The 20,012-nt window shown below is 30.9% G+C and overlaps 1 protein-coding gene across 14 annotated transcripts in view; it reads left to right on the forward strand.

Moving 5' to 3' along the window:
* Positions 1-20,012, forward strand: part of LOC140445556 (bone morphogenetic protein receptor type-2-like) — an 872,505-nt gene that overhangs the window by 379,558 nt on the left and 472,935 nt on the right. The window lies entirely within an intron of this gene.

Consider the following 20,012-nt stretch of genomic DNA (forward strand, 5'->3'; position numbering starts at 1 on the left):
AGTAATTATTAAACTCGTTTGATGAAATATTACATGAAGTTACTTTTTTATTTTGAGTTTTATTCCTATGATAATTGATGACTTTCCAAGAATCTCGAGATATATTATCAGATTTTAAGAAAAACTGCTCATATGCCAGTTTTTTCTTTATTGATATTGTTAATTGATAGTGTTTTTTGAATTGATTATACAGAGTGTAATCACTAGTAAGGTTAGCAGTAATTTTTATCTTCGAAAGGTTTACTCGCATTTTCCTTAGTTCATCGTCAAACCAAGAAACAGGTGCCTCAATATGAATTCTTGACTTTTTTACTGGAAAGCAAACTTCAGTTAATTTTACATATGTGTCAATTATGAACTCAGCTAATTCCGTTGCTGTTATTGAATTGTTTATTAACGACCAATCCACAGATTTTAGTGATTGTTTTAACATTTGGGTGCCTTTACATGTTATGTGTCTTCTGAATATCCTATCATTGTCAATTTGATCAGATTTTATTTTTAAATTCAGGAATTGAGCACAATGATCAGCAAGGCATGGGTCTACGACACCACACCCAACTATTTCATTATCTATATTTGTTAATATATTATCTAAACAACTTGCTGATGTAGCAGTGATTCTTGTAAATTCATCAATCCTCATAGTTAAACCAAAAGAAGAAATTAGATCGGAAAAATATTTTAATTCATTTGAAGTGCCTTTGAAATCAATATTGAAATCCCCAATTATAATTGTTTGAACATAATTATTAGAACAGAATATTAATAATTTTTCAAATAGGCCTAAGAAAATTTGGAAATCTGCGTTACCTGTTCTATACACTGATACTAGAATAGTTTTTATATCTATAATTTCCAAAGCACAAAATTCACCTTCATATTCACAAGATATATCATTTAAAGAAACTGGACGTGTAGATATTTTGCCATCGCAGAAAATAGCAACACCCCCATGTTCTCTACTTTTTCTACAGTAACAAGTTTATAAAAAGTATCTGTCAATTATCACTGTTGTTAATTCAGATTCTCTAAGCCAATGTTCAGAAAAGCACAAAATATTGTAAGTTTTATCTTTTAAAAAAATGTTAAGTTGATAAATTTTATTTAATAAACTTTGTGTATTTATATGAAAAATGCTTACCAAACTGGTTTGGTCAGGATTTACTACCAACTTTTGTTTATCAGAACTTATCATATCACTTTCACAAAAACAGGTGTTTCCTATATTCTTTTGCACTACCGCTGATTCTATTCGTACACTTTTATCTACATCTCTTGCGGCTGTCTGGGTGTTACGTGAAAAAAACGTTGTACGTGAGCTCCACATGGCCATATTTTAGGAGACATAGCTTCTTTAAAATTGTTATTAAAAATTGTAACTTTAAATGAACTGTAAATATCAGGATGCTTTGATTTTAGGGATTCTACCTCTACTTCGGGAAATGTAGTCTTCATAAGTTCCCTCATATTTTCCGCAGTCATATCGGGATCGACCCTGTATACATGTAGGTCTATCAACTTATGTACTCCCTTGATTTCGTTTCCATTTAATATCATTTCAGTGTTTTTTCCCACAACTAAATGCTTTCTTTTTTTCCTTCTATCTACTTCTGTCCATTCAGATTTTTCCTGGTTACTTTCACCTACGTATATGTACTCATTTAACTTTTGTTCTGTAGTTACTTGTAATATCGCTTCTGAAACATCTTTCTTTGTAACTTCACATTTCTGGGAAGAACTGGCAACAGTGCGATCTTTGTTCGCGTTGATGGGTTGACGAACTGATTTTGTTTCGACTGAATCCATAAGTGTGTCTTTGTTTATTACCTTATTTTGATGTATAAGTTGTTCTTGATTTTCGACAACATTTTTTTGCGAATTTAATTGTTTTAGTAAATCAATATGTTGACTCATAAGGTCAATTTTTCCGTATAGCTCTTTAATTAGGGTATCTTTTTGTCTAATTATATATTTGAATATGTTAATATCAATTACAAAAATATTTGATCTTCAGGTTTCACTGGTAAACAACATTTAATCAACTCGTCATTTATAAACTTAACATTGTTACTCTTTCGAGCACAACTCACATGGATGCTAGCGTCACAATTTATGCACTTTACTCCATTTACTACAGTTTTTTTACACTTTTTACAATATTTATTTTGGAGAGACATTTCACACGTCTTTACACCTGCTTGCCGTGTTGCCTATATATTGCCTATATATATATATATATATATATATATATATATATATATATATATATATATATATAACGAATTTAAAACGGAACATACGAAATCAATGTATTTCGGCTCAACTCCGCTCTAGGTGGTTGGCCAACAAAAGATTGTCAAATAATTATATTATAAAAATCCAATACTTCAGCGGGCTGCTGGATTCTGAATTCATTCAAGAACAAGTCAAAACTCCACCCAAATAGGTTGCCTAGAATCACTGTGAAAACTAGACTACAGAAGCAGTTATTATGCTGTGAAACCACTTATCGCTTCCTTATAGTCCAAGAGACAGAGCCGAAATTTTGAACTGATCAGTAATATGACATTTCTCTATTGGAATATATTCATTGTAACTGGGTTAAGACTTTGCCTTACAGGCGGACGCCCCTCGTGGTACAGGGGGTGGCTATACAGGGATGAAGTTGTAATTTTTTTCAGAAAAATTAACGATCGATAATAAGGCTGAAAATTTGCCCAGAGTAAGATCTTGGTATAACCAGACGAAATCCCAAAGGGCGGACGCGAGAGTGGATACATAAGGGGTGGCGGACAGGGGTGAAATTGCAATTTTTTGGGGAAAAATTAACGATAAGTAATATGTCCGCCATTTTCATGGCTCATTATTTAGCCCCTAAAAACTCTAAATCCAAAAGGGCGGACAGCTGGGTTGGTACAGAGAGCCATAAAACGGGGTCAAATGTACCACTTGCCTGCGCATTTTAGGTCTCGGTAACAATTTTCAAACTGATTTTATTATGATATTTTTATACCGATTGATTTGAAAATTTGTATGCTCACTTCTGTTACTATTCTGAAAAGCGTCAAGTAGAGTTTTCCTCAAAATTTTCCAAAAAAATTTCCGTAAATGAAAATTTTCGTAATTTTTTGAGGTAAAATCTAATTTGTAGAATCCTTTCGATTTTCTGTCAGTTATACCATGAATTTTTCCAAAAATTTTCAAACGATTTTTCCGATAAGAAAAAAAAATTTAGAAAAACTTTTCTAAAACATTTGATAAAACTCTACGTCATCGTCTGAATCTTTTATAGAATATTTTGTAGTTTTAAAATGATATTATGATAATGTTTTTTTTTCAAACTAAAGTCATATTTACTTTACAAATCACATTTTTTTCTTAAATATAAATATTTTACGAATTAATTTTTAATTGAATAAATGTTTGATATTTGATATTTTATTAAATTAAAGTAATTTTATAATGTTAACTATTAAATATTTTTGGTATAACAAATAGTAATTTTACTTATTTTTTATTACAATAAAAAGGTTTTTAAATTTATATTGCATAAATAATGGTTGATCAGATATAAGAAAAAATGATTTATTATTACATTAATAATCAAATACAAAATATATTATTTCTATTTATCAATAGGTAAAATTCAATTTGTAGAATTCCTTTAACATTTTACAAATAATTATTAATAAAAATCAATTTAATAGTGGAATTATCAATTTTTTAAGTTTTGAAATTTACTTTGTACCTACTTAAATATTTTCAATATTTTTTTTAACTTTCAAATTGATTGAATTTTTTTTTCATTAGTTAATTATAATTTTACAAATTCTGTTTGGACATTAATTTTGCATCATTATTATTTTAAAATATTAAAATAATAATGATGCGCGTTCCATTTAGATCAGTAATTCTAGACGCATGCGCTAAATGTAATAAGTATCAAGATGCTTTTATCCAACTTGGTGAAACTGACTTCGATTGTAATGAAGTTTTTGAAACCTTAGAAACTTTCATATGTCACTTATATGGAACAGGACTGACGAGAACAATTCCAAAAAGAAAAGTAAACGATGTCAGATTTTCACTATTTAACCGGCAGTATAAGTTGCATGATATGAACGAGCCTTTAAAAAAAACTAAAAAATTTCGATGCTTCAAGCTTACCACCATGTCAAGATGAATTACACCAACATCTACTGCGAGCCCATTATATTTCAAATATTTGGACAAATGCTCATAAAAAAGTACCAACAGAATTGATTGTTGAAGAACATGGTTGGGAGTTTGAAGATGAAACATATAAATTCAAATGGTTTAGTGGACCTCAGATGCCAGAATCAATTCGAGAAGTAGTGATTGAAAATGAAGCAGATAATGAATGTGATATTATTGAAAGTGAAAGTGACGAAGATGATGAATGTAATGACATCAGTGAGAGTGAGAAAAATGACGAAATTTTTAAAGTTTTTCTAAATTTTTTTTCTTATCGGAAAAATCTTTTGAAAATTTTTGGAAAAATTCATGGTATAACTGACAGAAAATCGAAAGGATTCTACAAATTAGATTTTACCTCAAAAAATTACGAAAATTTTCATTTACGGAAATTTTTTTGGAAAATTTTGAGGAAAACTACTTGACGCTTTTCAGAATAGTAACAGAAGTGAGCATACAAATTTTCAAATCAATCGGTATAAAAATATCATAATAAAATCAGTTTGAAAATTGTTACCGAGACCTAAAATGCGCAGGCAAGTGGTACATTTGACCCCGTTTTATGGCTCTCTGTACCAACCCAGCTGTCCGCTCTTTTGGATTTAGAGTTTTTAGGGGCTAAATAATGAGCCATGAAAATGGCGGACATATTACTTATCGTTAATTTTTCCCAAAAAAATTTCAATTTCATCCCTGTCCGCCACCCCTTATGTATCCACTCTCGCGTCCGCCCTTTGGGATTTCGTCTAGTTATACCAAGATCTTACTCTGGGCAAATTTTCAGCCATATTATCGATCGTTAATTTTTCCGAAAAAAATTACAACTTCATCCCTGTATAGCCACCCCCTGTACCACGAGGGGCGTCCACCTGTAAGACAAAGTCTTAACCCAGTTACAATGAATATATTCCAATAGAGAAATGTCATATTACTGATCAGTTCAAAATTTCGGCTCTATCTCTCCGACTATTAGGCAAGCTCCTCTTTCCTTTAAAGGAGACAGATAGTTGAACGATATTTTATACAATGTCTATCACCGGGTATGGATTTATTTTTGTCCAAGTTTTATATTGGTCCACTATTTCAAATGCAGTTCAAACAGACATATATTAAATTGTATGTTCCGATTTAAATTCGTTCAATCTGTATATATATATATATATATATATATATATATATATATATATATATATATATATATATATACAAGAATTACTGGATATTAGTGACTGTCAATATAAACAAACCACACAGTTTATTAGGGTTGCAGTCAGAAAATTGGCCGGGATGTTAATGAAACACTCTTATGACTTTTTGTCTAGCTTTCGGAATGGTTTTATTCCTTTTTCAAGGCACTGTAATAAGAAAATAAAATGTAAATATTTATAAAATATCACAAATCTTCAGTGCAACTTATTAGTCGTTGAGATTATTTATAAAAGCATAGACACTCAACATTATTAACACACATATAAAATATAAAATAGTGGACAAAATACATTTTAAAATTCTTTAAAATTTAGGTACAGATAGTAAAAATTTAGTTTGTCAATTTTTACTGGTGTGTTTTAACTCTGACACATAGAGAACAAAAAGAAAAAATCCTATGATTAAAAAGTAATAAGGTGTACTTTATTATATTTCTTTTTAAGAAATACTAGAGGCCCATCTTAGGTGATTTTAATTTTTTAACCTGTCTTAATGGTATGCAACATGTTATGCATATAAGTGTAATTTGTGTGGATACAGGTAGATATTAATTTTATTTTGGATGTTTTTCCAGTAAGTAACAATAAATGTTGCTCAGTTTATCTATGTCTGACTTTTTATTGATGCAAGATGTACTAGATTTTATGGAACACATTTCCAAGAAAACACGTTCTGACTGGTTCTTTTCATTTGCCAAAATAAAGGAATCTTCGAAATTAAATTCATGTTTCAACGTTAATGCATGTTCTGTCAATGCACATGCATTTATTTTTTTGGTTTTTATATCGCTACGATGTGAGATCACCCTACTGTGAAAATTACGAGATGATTCTCCTATATATATATATATTTTGTTACAATTATTACACGGTATAGAATAAACAACATTCGATGACTCCTGTATTGTAAAAGGATCTTTTGTTTTTGTGTATAACTTCGATACCGTTTTCACATTTTTGGTTGTAATTTTTAAACCACTAACATTTTTTTGAAGATGTTCATTAGCTTCGGTGTCAAAACTGGAATGTAGGGTAGGCAACCCTAAGTTATTTTAGATGGTATCACTGATGTGTTCTGTGTCAATGTCAATTGTCGGACCTCATTGTTATGAAAATTTTGGTTGTCAGAAAAATGCGAAGGAAAAGGAGAACCGAAAATGAGTTTATTTAACAGCCCTATACGATAGGAGTTCTCTTGTAATATAGATCTCAGCTTTTTTAGTCCCTTGTCTCTGAACTCGATGTGTGACAAGTTGATAACCCTAGTTTTCAGGGCCAAAACCAAATTTGTTTTCATCTTAGATGGATGTTGAGAATGAAAGTTTATAAAACGGTTACTAAAACAAGGTTTACGATACCACTCCGTCCTTAGCATGCCATCATTGCCACGATGGATTAGCATGTCTAAAAAAGGAATCATATTATCAGCCTCTCTCTCAACCGTAAACTTTAGGTGTTCACAGTGGGCGTTAAAGGTGTTTAACACATCAGTTACTTTGTTTTCAGGGACCGATAAAATCAAATCATCAACATATCGTTTAATAAAAGGTATGTGAAAAGGTATCTTTTCTTTACACGTTGTTATAAGTTCATCCAAAACAAAGTTACATAGTATGGGGGATATTTTGCTGCCCATTGGAGTGCCAAAGATTTGTTTAAAGAAATTACCATTTAATAAAAAGATGTTAAAGATTCAAATATAAATGTTAAAACTCTTATGAAATCATCTAAACTGATCTTGGTATGCGGAGAGATGCTGTTCCAGTTATTTTTGATGCTGTTAAAAATAGCATCTAGTGGTAAGTTTGTAAACAGTGACACAACATCTAAACTAATCAGTATATAATTATTCGGAACTTTAATTTTTTTAACCGAATCTTTTTATTCAATGGTAATTTCTTTAAACAAATGTGGCACTCCAATGGGCAGCAAGATATCCCCCATACTATGTAACTTTGTTTTGGATGAACTTATAACAACGTGTAAACAAAAGATACCTTTTCACATACCTTTTATTAAACGATATGTTGATGATTTGATTTTATCGGTCCCTGAAAACAAAGTAACTGATGTGTTAAACACCTTTAACGCCCACTGTGAACACCTAAAGTTTACGGTTGAGAGAGAGGCTGATAATATGATTCCTTTTTTAGACATGCTAATCCATCATGGCAATGATGGCATGCTAAGGACGGAGTGGTATCGTAAACCTTGTTTTAGTAACCGTTTTATAAACTTTCATTCTCAACATCCATCTAAGATGAAAACAAATTTGGTTTTGGCCCTGAAAACTAGGGTTATCAACTTGTCACACATCGAGTTCAGAGACAAGGGACTAAAAAAGCTGAGATCTATATTACAAGAGAACTCCTATCGTATAGGGCTGTTAAATAAACTCATTTTCGGTTCTCCTTTTCCTTCGCATTTTTCTGACAACCAAAATTTTCATAACAATGATGTCCGACAATTGACATTGACACAGAACACATCAGTGATACCATCTAAAATAACTTATGGTTGCCTACCCTACATTCCAGTTTTGACACCGAAGCTAATGAACATCTTCAAAAAAAGGTTAGTGGTTTAAAAATTACAACCAAAAATGTGAAAACGGTATCGAAGTTATACACAAAAACAAAAGATCCTTTTACAATACAGGAGTCATCGAATGTTGTTTATTTTATACCGTGTAATAATTGTAACAAAATATATATAGGAGAATCATCTCGTAATTTTCACAGTAGGGTGATCTCACATCGTAGCGATATAAAAACCAAAAAAATAAATGCATGTGCATTGACAGACATGCAATAATGTTGAAACATGAATTTAATTTCGAAGATTCCTTTATTTTGGCAAATGAAAAGAACCAGTCAGAACGTGTTTTCTTGGAAATGTGTTCCATAAAATCTAATACATCTTGCATCAATAAAAAGTCAGACATAGATAAACTGAGCAACATTTATTGTTACTTACTGGAAAAACATCAAAAATAAAATTAATATCTATCTGTATCCACACAAATTACACTTATATGCATAACATGTTGCATACCATTAAGACAGGTTAAAAAATTAAAATCACCTAAGATGGGCCTCTAGTATTTCTTAAAAAGAAATATAATATTAAGTACACCTTATTACTTTTTAATCATAGGATTTTTTCTTTTTGTTCTCTATGTGTCAGAGTTAAAACACACCAGTAAAAGATGACAAACTAAATTTTTACTATCTGTACCTAAATTTTAAAGAATTTTAAAATGTATTTTGTCCACTATTTTATATTTTATATGTGTGTTAATAATGTTGAGTGTCTATGCTTTTATAAATAATCTCAACGACTAGTAAGTTGAACTGAAGATTTGTGATATTTTATAAATATTTACATTTTTTTTCTTATTACAGTGTCTTGAAAAAGGAATAAAACCATTCCGAAAGCTAGACAAAAAGTCATAAGAGTGTTTCATTAACATCCCGGCCAATTTTCTGACTGCAACCCTAATAAACTGTGTTGTTTGTATATATATATATATATATATATATATATATATATATATATATATATATATATATATATATATATATATATATATATATATATATATATATATATATATATATATATATATATATATATATATATATATATATATATCTACGGCATAAAGTGGACTCCGCCCATGTTAAAATTCAGGTTCAAGTGAGCTCCGTGGTCAACTGGACACCGATATACGGAGCTCACTTGACCATTCCATAATATTGGCTCTGTCGATTCGTCAACATGTATAGTTTCATAATTTTTAAAAATTTTGTGGAGCCCTTAAGTACCCCTGTATCATGAATGTATATTGCATAGTTCACGTGTATATCTTATAGGGGTCGTTCAGATCTTTTTCACTGTATATTGGAACCATAGGTATATCGGTTTAAGTAAGCTCTGATAGTTTGGCAACTCTGCCATTAGGCTGTATACTTCTCGCGTATAGTCTGAACGGTTGATATGGACTCCTTATTTTTGTTATCGTTCATACGCATTACAGTGTGTAACAGATATGTATACTATTAACTACCTGTTTTTGGTAGGTACGTGCTTTTCTAAAAATAGCTTTATAGATACAAAAGGATTTCGTTACCAAACTGGATTTTTTTCATATGCGGAAATTTCCTAATGTATTTTGTTAACGTGAGTATGTCTTCATACGTTTTATTTAAGAATTCGATAAATAAGAACTTTTTTATTTTATCCAATGTTTTATGATATCTTGTATACAGATTTTTATTATTTTATTTCTGGTTTTATCTGTGTACTACATATAATTCTGGATAGAAGGTTATCTCAAAATAAATATTTATTTGCTTAAATAGATATTTTTGTGTAAAAATGGATAGTAGTGCACAAAAAAGGGAAGAATGCTTAATTTATCTAACAAGAATTATATCACTTCACCCATATTACATACTTCTGAATGTTTTATCTCCTATTTAGGGGTAATATGTAGTCAATATAAGTGTAGCTAGTGTCAAATTTGCAATGATCTTTATAAGTAATAGCTTACTGACTGTACTTTACATGTTGAGTTCAAATAAATAAACCTTGTCCCTTCAGAAAAGAGCGATTTGAATGGCAAAGTCAACGAAGAAAGTGTAATGAATCTTTTATCACCCCAGATTCACACAGGTTAACCGCTGTTTGCAGGCAAGAGTCTTCCTGGCAGATTTAAGAAAGATAACTACCATAAGGAAGTTCCTTTTGAGGGTTCAGATGGCGAGAAACAGCTTATTTTTTTTGTATATCTTGCAGATGTATTGATCTAGCCAGTTTTTCCTCGATTCTAGTCATAAAATGGGTTTTTATTCTTGGAGTAAATGTTACGAATCTAGACTTTGTTTCTTTTGTTCTCTAGCTACTTATCTTCGGATATTAGGTGGATTGATAACTACGATATTGTAGAGCTTATGTATGGATGAGAGTCTTAATATCCGCTTAATTTGGCTGACTAATTTATAGCTAAATCTACGTGTCAAGTATGTATTGATGTCACCCATACAAGCTAGGCAGCTATATTTGGCAGCAGAAGCATAGAGTTTAAGTGTCTACGTTTTAAGAGTGGAAGGATGTGCTTCCCATTTTTAGCTGACAAGTTCGCGGAGAATACTATTTTTCTGGTTCTAGTTTGCCATTTAGTTTTAAACAAAGTTCTGTAAATTACAAAGTGTGTTTAATGATTTCATGACACTATTGGTTCAGGTATATGTTCAGATTTGTGAAAGCGTCTCTGTTAGGGACATTGAAGGAGCACACCTCACTTTTTCCAGGGTTTGGCTTAAAATTGATTTATAATCAATTTTTAATGTGTTTAAGATATGATTTAGATTTTTCTCCACTTCAGCAACAAAAGTTTGTGGTTCTGCAACAATAGATGTATCGTCTACATAATAAAAGTCCTAGTATTTACGGGAATGGGTTGTGTAAATGTTATACAGTGTGGGTGCCATTACGGTACCCCAAAGGAGACCGTTCTTTTACGTTCTCAATCTTCATCTTTTCTTACCATTGAGTGATACGGAAAATCTTCTGTTGTTCTATTACCTAAGGGGATATCACATAGATTTTGGAGAAATGTCCTTTAATTTAAGGTGTCGTAAGCAGAATTTAGATTGACAAATACCACTCCTCATGTCTGATATTTTTTATATCCGTCTTCGTTGTGTTGGGCAAGATTTAGTATGTGTGACGAACATGATCTACCCTGTCATATATAGCCACTTTTATCTTTAAATTTAAGTTTACCTTCTATTATCGGTTTATATTAAGGATCATATGCAGAAGTATTGTGTATAGCTGAAAAAATAAATAGATATATTGGCCGATAGCTTTTGTGGTCGTTGGGGTTTTTGTCAGGTTTAAGCAAGGCAATAACTTTGTCTTTACTTTGCTTGTCTACAGACTTTGGATATTAGCCACTGTTGTATTTTTTTGTCCAAATTTTATAATTAGTTTTGTGTTTAGATCCTCAGTAAGGAGCCGTAATATTGTTTATAATATACGTGGATAGTGGATCCAAACTCAACATCGTTGAAAGGTTTCCTCAGCTGACTGGTTTTGTCCTCTCTTATTTTAAGTTTTTCTTTGCTTCTTTGCCGGCATTTATTATGTTTATTTCGTTATTTTCAGCGATTAGCTTAATACCAAATACCCTAGGTTTGGCCCTCTATTTGCTTCCTGCAGTAGAAATACGTCACATTTGTGTTAAGCGTATATGTCTGATAAGCTTAAGTAAAGTAGAGTGTGTGTATCTGTAGATATGTCCTTAATATTTATAGACATAAGTAGAATAGTTGGTCCTGAAAAGGACCGATTTGACAAACATCATATTGAACGGGTGATTGAAGAATTAACCGATTAAATAATTATTCATTATCCAGAGTAAGAGTACGCTCGATTGCGGTGGTCTTATTGTAACTTCAAATTTCGTGAAGGCTTCTACTTTGAACTCCATAAAAATTTAAATTTTACATACTGTTACTTATAGACGATATTTCGAGTCAGATTTGTTTAGTAATAACTGTACTTATATAGTCTCTTTGTGAAAAGTAAATGAGCTTGTAATATCGGTTTACAACTCATATATGGATAATAAGGAAATAAACAAGTTAAAATGTGATAACAAATTGCTATATAACAGTATGAGACAATATTCATATGCTGTGGCAAAATCATCATATTTGGGTTTCATATTTCAATTATTATATTTACATTGATATTTATGTGGCAATTAGCTGTAAAAGTCATTGCCTTTTTTTCTGTCGTATCATAATTTAGCATATCATATTTTGAGTGAAATTGATCCTAAATTCGTCTAATAATATTAAGTTTTTAAAACAGCTGTGTTTTTATGCTCATTCGTTCACCTTTTGTAAACCAGTCTGTGTAAATATAAGGGATTTATATAATCTTTTCATTTCGTAATCTTTTCGTTTCATAATTATAGTTCTCTTGCTTTTATTTTCTATATTTTCTATATAAAGATCATCGTTATCGTATAGTCAGAACGCAACGATTCTATTGCCTTTTTGAAAATACAGCCACGTAAATGGCATTTTTAAAATTTATGTCAATATTTCTGAAGTGCCTTTTCTAGGATAATTTTTTTAAGCCTAGTTCGTTTGATTATATGTAATTGATTTGATAGTCCACAACAGATAAGTATTGATTGTAGGTAGGATAGCAGGTGTTGATAAATATGATGGGTCGGTAGATAGTCTTATTATTCCTAAATCTGACCATATGTTACCTCCCACTTCATTTGTGGAAGTCCTAAGGACATTTTTTCTCTTGGGGCATCCTCCCAATTTAACTTGGCAAGTTAAATTGGGCAGTTATTATAGAGTCTTTGGATAAAGCCAGCGCAACTTTAGCATTGAGATTTAGTTTCTTGTACGAAGTTGCTATCTTTATATATGTGTTTGATCTTGGAATTATTTCTGTTTGGTATTGGTTAGTACTCGGACCTCTGTAAGTCGGAAAATACCTCTGATGGCTTTTCTAGCAATCCTGGTCTAATTAATACGTTCTCGTCACGTCTCCACATATTAGCACTGGTTTGCTCACTATTTTATATACCCTAATTTTAGGGATTCGAATTAGACTTCTGGATTTAAAAGAGGCTTATATATACATATACATTAGTTAGCTACCTGAATATTTCCTTTTATTTCTTATGTAACAACGTTACCTACGATATCTAAGACGCTGCAATCTTTCAAAATTATATGGCTTTATTGTTCCGTTATGCCCTAATCTAGATCCTCTCTTTTGTATGTTAAAGAACATTTATTTGATTTTCTCATTAGTGACTATTAGACCGCTTTTTTGCTGCTACTAGCATTATTTTATAGCATACTATTATTTAATTTATGGATTAAATCCGGATAGCAAATAGATATTCTTCACTTTCTCAGAGAAATAATATTCTAACATACAAAATCCTATTAAATTGTCAAAACCTTCCTTGCATATTCTATTCACTTATGAGGAGCAGCAGCAATATCAGTACCATAATAATGCGTATAGTTCTGGACTGGCTAATTGTTGGATAATGAGAAGCATGAGTGTAGCAGTTTTAATGTTTTCGGGACTGCTACCTGGTATCGGGGATCAGAATTATCATTACCGAGTTATATACCGAGAATATAGGAATTATTGCCTGAACTTTATTATTATTAAACAACAATATATTCCCTAGTAAAATAATCATGAATTTACAGTAAGAAAAATTTTTGAACGTTGGTTATGAAAACATCATGTACATACCACCGGGTTCACTATGTCGATATCCAGCAAAATCCCTGTAATAATGATACGGGAAACCAAAGATGAAAATATGCTCCAAGAAACTCTGTGTTATAAAACAGTCGAATAAAATACAGATTCTCAATTCAAATAGTCAAAAAATTAATGAACAGCTTACTAAAATAGAAATAACGCCTATTTAAGAAGTACTCCATTAACGGCCCAAGGGATAAAGCACTCCTAGCATATGCTAATGATATATATCTCATAACTCTAATAAGAAACTCTCCCGTCCAAAAACTTCAATAAAGTGAAGACAGCACGAAAAATGTTTCACTTAAAATCAACGAAATGAAAACCAAATACAAGCGAATCAACAAAAGAGACCAATTCAATAAATCTCGATAAAATATTAAAGTTAACAACTACAATTTTGAAATATAAAAAACTTTAAATATCTTAGATAAATAATCGTGGTTAATAAAAAAAAACGGGTGTGGCAGTCCAGTGGGACTGCCGGTAGAAGTTATACTTCTATACACGCGTTCGCCGTTACAAATTTATATGGGAGTCAATCTGCACAATCATTACATATTTAATGCTATAAGTAAGAGAGAGCAGAAAGAGAAAAATAAATAGGTATATAGGTATATGGTGCATCGTTTGCTGTATATAAACATTTGACCTGTAATAGGAGTATAGTAAATGAAGGATTGTCTCAATATTTTAATGAAAATATGTATTTTTATTTTCATATATGTATAAAAGGAGTTGAACGCAAAAAAATTTTTTTACGCATACTCTGCAGTAAAATGCATTGTTTATTTTATTATTAATATAAAAATTACAATACAATACACTGCAACATAATTCAATATAATAATACAATACAAATTAAAATGCAATATTCATAAGTATTTAAAACTGCCAATATACATAACTTACTTTACGAAGATAAAAATAAAAAACCAACAACTCACAAACAAATTTTCATTTAATTTTAAAATTTAGCATTTTTGCGTATATTACATATATTTAATAACATTAACATGAAGTTTTTAAATATTTCAAAAATAAAAAAGGAAATTCATATTGGGATTCGAACTCACGTACATCAGCGTATGAACCAAACACGTAAAAGATTTGCCAATTAGACATGATACTAACGGATTTCAGAATTGACAGTTGTCTGTCATACAGTGATTATTTTGAAATGCAAAAGCCTAAAATAATTATGAACATTTAATAAATAATACAAAACATATCACATAAATAATAATATTAATATATATTATATTATATAAGTATATAACATTATATAATATAATATAATAGATTTATAATATTAAATATATATACAAAAGGAACATTTTTATTCCCGAGGTAGGAAGAGAGAGAAAATATATCTTATATCTCTCTCTTACTCATTATCTTACATATGTAATGGTTTCACAGATTCACTCCCGTGCAAATTTCCAACGCCGACCGTGCGTATAGAAGTATAACTTCAATAATGCCACTAAAGAATCACAGAGCATAATTCAAACTTTAGACCTATTTTAATACATGGATGCGAATCATGGACAAAATAGGAAAGAACTACGAATATATGAAAGAAAAATAATAAAAAAAATGTTTTAACCTCATTATCATATCGCTTACCAATCCGTATAGAATAAGAACATATACTGAATAAAGAAAGCTCTTATACCGATATTGTTCAGGAAAATAAATCGCTTAAGGTAGATCGGACACATGCATAGACGTCAAGATGTCAAACTTGTAAAACTGGTATGGAAGGAAGTTAGCACAGAAGAATGCCACTTGGGCGTCTCAGTATGCAATGGAGAGAAAACTTCCAATCATATCTCAAAAAATTAACATTTCGTTTGATTACAGATTCGTGGAAAATCGACCAACTTGGAGAAAAGTTAGCGAAGACTCACCCAATGTTATAGCGCTACGTAACGATGATAAAGAGAAAGGAGAAACAGTGACAAAAAGCAACAAAAATGGACTAATGGTGCAAAGCTGCTTCAAAATCTTGATTGGAAGGGATTGAAATGAAAGTATAAGAAATACAATGGATGAGGGGGATTCACTTATGAGGGGCAGAAGCAATATCAGTACTATAATAAGGCGTATAGTCCTGGACTGGCTAATCGTTGGATAATAGGAAACATGAGTGTAGCAGTTTTAATGTTTTCTTGACTGCTACCTGGGATCGGGGAGCAGAGATATCAGTACCAAGTTAAGGCATATAGGAATTGTTGCTTGAACTTTAATATTATTAAATAGCACTATATTTCTTAGTAAAATCGTCATGACTTTACAGTAAGACAAATATTCGAACGTTGGTTATGGAAACGTTAAGGACATAGCACCGAGTTCCCTATGTCGATATCCCGCAAAATCTTTGTAATAATGATAACCGAACCAAAAAAAAACAGAGATTAAAATAGGCGCCAAGAAACTGTGTTATAAAACAGTCGAATAAATACAGATTCTCGATTTAAATATTCAAAAATTTTATGAACAGCTTACTAAAATAGAAATAACGCATATTTAAGATGCAATCCATTAATGGACCAAGGTACAAAGCACTCCTAGCATATGCTAATGATATTGATTTGTGAAGAGGAAAAGTGAAGAGAGTACGAAAAATGTTTCACTTAAAATCAACAAAATGAAAACCAAATACAAGCGAATCAAAAGAAGAGAGCAATTCAATACATCTAGATAAAATAATAAAGTCAACAACTTCAATTTCGAAAGTATGGAATACTTTAAATATCTTAGATCAATAATCACAGGTAATAATAATGTCACTAAAGAAATACAGAGCATAATTCTTCTAAAATTTTTTAACCTCATTATTATATCACTACAAATCCGTATAGAATAAGAACATATACTGAATAAAGAAAGCTCTTATAACGATATTGTTCAGGAAAATAAATCGCTTAAGGTAGATCGGACACATGCATAGACGCCAAGATGTCAAACTTGTAAAACTGGTATGGAAGAAACTTAGCACAGAAGAATGCCACTTGGGTGTCTCAGTATACAATGGAGAGAAAACATCCAATCATATCTTAGAAAATTAACATTTCATTGAAGATTCGTGGAAAATCGATCAACTTGGAAAAAAGTTGTAGTTAGCGAAGGCCCACCCAGTGTTGTAGCGCTACGTAATGATGACAATAAAGAAAAAAAAGAATCAGTGACACAAACCAACAAAAATGGACTAATGGAGCACAGCTACTTCAAAATCTTGATAAGAAATACAATAGATGATTGATGGATTCGAGAAACTTGAGACTTGAGAAAGGCACTCTGCCGAAACAGCTGTAGTGATAAGATACAATTAATTTGGTGAAAGTTTTGAAAACAAAGTTTTTAGTATTTTGTTGTTAAATAAAATGGAATTAACGTACGACATTATATACGCTATAATAACTAGACAACTTGTATGATACGGACATATAAGGAGAAAGTTTCATGAAACAATAAACCACCCAATATTCGTTATGAGTTAAATCGATATGAATCAAGAAAATGAGGAAAACTATAGCAAAAGGTAAAAAAAAGTAGTAATTAAAAAATGAGAGAGGTACCTTAATGTGCTTAATTAGGAACGAATTGAGATAAATAATCAAGACGACAAAGAACATTTTAAATTGATAAATCTATACGATTTTTAACAATGCATATTTATAGGTCATTTTCAGAGCCAATGTGCTAATTGTATGTAAAATGAAACTTTTTAAGGTTTTTAATGTTTGTATGAAAGATAAAACCGTATGAAACATGACCGTGAAATTTATATACCAATCTATAAATCTCTTTTAAAAGAATACTGACACCTATACATTATCACAATACTACATATCATAATACTAAGAAGTCTGTTATTTTAATCTAAGAATAGGCTTTATAATTTACGAGAGATTTAATTTAATGTATTTAAAATTTTCCAGGATCCGGTATTGTAATAAGAAACAAAATTTCACTACAAGGCATGAAAGCGTGTTAAATTTGACTTTAGATATTCTTTTTGAGATTTAAAGGTTTTGTCTTTCTTCCCAAGACTTTTCTTCCCTCTACTCTTCCTTGCATGATGACGCGTAGAAGAGAGTATTTATCATTTCGAACTATGTGGCCCAGATCCGATGTCCAGATAGACAATTCGTCTTAACGCTTTTTCGTTTGAGACTTTTACAGTCCAAGGAATTTTAAGAATATGCCTATATAGCCACATTTCGAATGCCTTTAATTTGTTTACAGATTTGGCTTCTACCCCATAGAGCAGTTGCGACCATACATAACATTCGACGATCTTAATCTAATAACCATACTCAATTTCTTATTTGTAAACATTGACTTTTATCTGTTTAGTTTAGTCCTATCTTTTTGCTTTATCTGTTTATGATTTATATAAGAATTTGTAAATCATCTATATTTTCTGTCATAATTGGGGTTTAGTATGCAAATTTTTTGTTATTAATGATGCTCACTCCATTCCTTACTTCTTTCCCATAGTCTCCTAAAATATTAGTTGGGAGTACACATTAAATAATTGTGGTGACATTTCACATCACAACACACATCTCTGGCTGACTCCTTTTTGAATTTCTGCTTGAGTTGTCTCACTATCTTTCACCCGCATGACCGCTATTTGATTTTAGTAGATTTTTTATTAAATTAATATCTTGGTATCTAGGTTTATGTGTTTTAATGCATGTATGGGCTTACCAGGTTCAACTGTGTCAAATACTTTTGAAAATCTATATTAGATAAGAATACGCTTTCATTATAATCTCTGCATTTTTGTAATAGTACCACCATTGCGCACAATTCCTCTTTTGTTCCCAATCCACCTCTAAATCCAAACTATGTGTTGTCCAATTGTTCTTCACATTTTTTATTGACAGACGATTTAATGTTGTTATTAACCGGATGACATTTATGACTTTTATTAAATTTTGAAAATCGTTACAAATCAAGTCTTTTAGTGACATATTATTCTTTTAATTTTTACTTCTCATTTAATGTCTATATTTGTTAGTTATTTTTGGAGTAAATATATGATGACTAAAAACGAATTGATCAAGAGTAGTGAATCGATGCCAAGAGCCGCTATTCTATGAAGCTACCCTTCACGACGCCATCTTGTGGCGCTAGTTCCGTGACGCTCACCTCAGCATTTTACTGTAGAGAGAAAAAGTAATACAATGCCAGTATAGAAGCTTTGTTTTAAAAATATGCCATAAGGAAAGATATAAAAGTATTCTTGTCATTATATTATATTGCATACTGTATTATTAACAAAATTTTTCATAATACATTCTGATATACGCTTTCTCTTGCCGCTAACGAACAGAAGTTTTTATTAACTTTTCGGTAATATAATTATGTAGGTATTTATATTTTTAACTTCTTACCATAATGCTAGAGTACAAAAGTAGTTATACTCTACTTTATTTTTTTCGTGGGGGTTCTTTTTTTTAACTGTGTGATGGATTCTTGTATTTCAGTTCGTACGATTTGCGTTAATTAATTTAATGATATTTCTGGAGTTACAAGTGTATACTCAGTTTCTGTTGTTCCGTTTATTTATCTGAGATATGTTATTCATTCTTCTCTAGGGATGTACTTAATCTCAATCAATTCTTTGATTTGGTTTTTGCCCTCTTTCACATCTGTTTCAAACAAGCATTTTTTCTTAGCATTTTACTTTTACCTCTTTTAATAAAGTGTGTCTATTTTTCTTTCTCAAAGAGCCTCTTTTATTTTTGTTTTTATGCTGGTATTATAATTTTTCAAATTAATTCGACAATATTCCCACTTGATTCATTTTTTTCCTTCAAATCATCAAATTTTCATAAATTGTTTATATTTCGTTGTAGTAAAATTCCTATTTTCCAATAAGCCTAACATATGCAGCAGCGGTGTCATGAAACCGAAATAATCCAGTTCTGCATAACGTTTTTGCTGATCGATTTACAAATAAATTTTCAAACACATCAAATTGATCATCCTTTTTACTTTCGTATAAGCTCATACGTATCCAAATTAAATTTTCAATTTCCAAAAACTTATGATACCTCCTCAATCCGCAACCCTGCGCCACGGACAATATCTATTCCGGATATCGACATCAGTCTAACAAACCTATCTCAGTTAGTTTCAAATTGTCGTCAATTACAACCATCTTTTCGGCCGAATTATTCGCAATTCTAAAGAGACAACCCCCTTCTACTTCTTATTAAAAAAGAACTTAAAAACATTTCA

This window comes from Diabrotica undecimpunctata, chromosome 7 (assembly GCF_040954645.1).
Source record: "Diabrotica undecimpunctata isolate CICGRU chromosome 7, icDiaUnde3, whole genome shotgun sequence".
Classification (NCBI taxonomy): domain Eukaryota; kingdom Metazoa; phylum Arthropoda; class Insecta; order Coleoptera; family Chrysomelidae; genus Diabrotica; species Diabrotica undecimpunctata.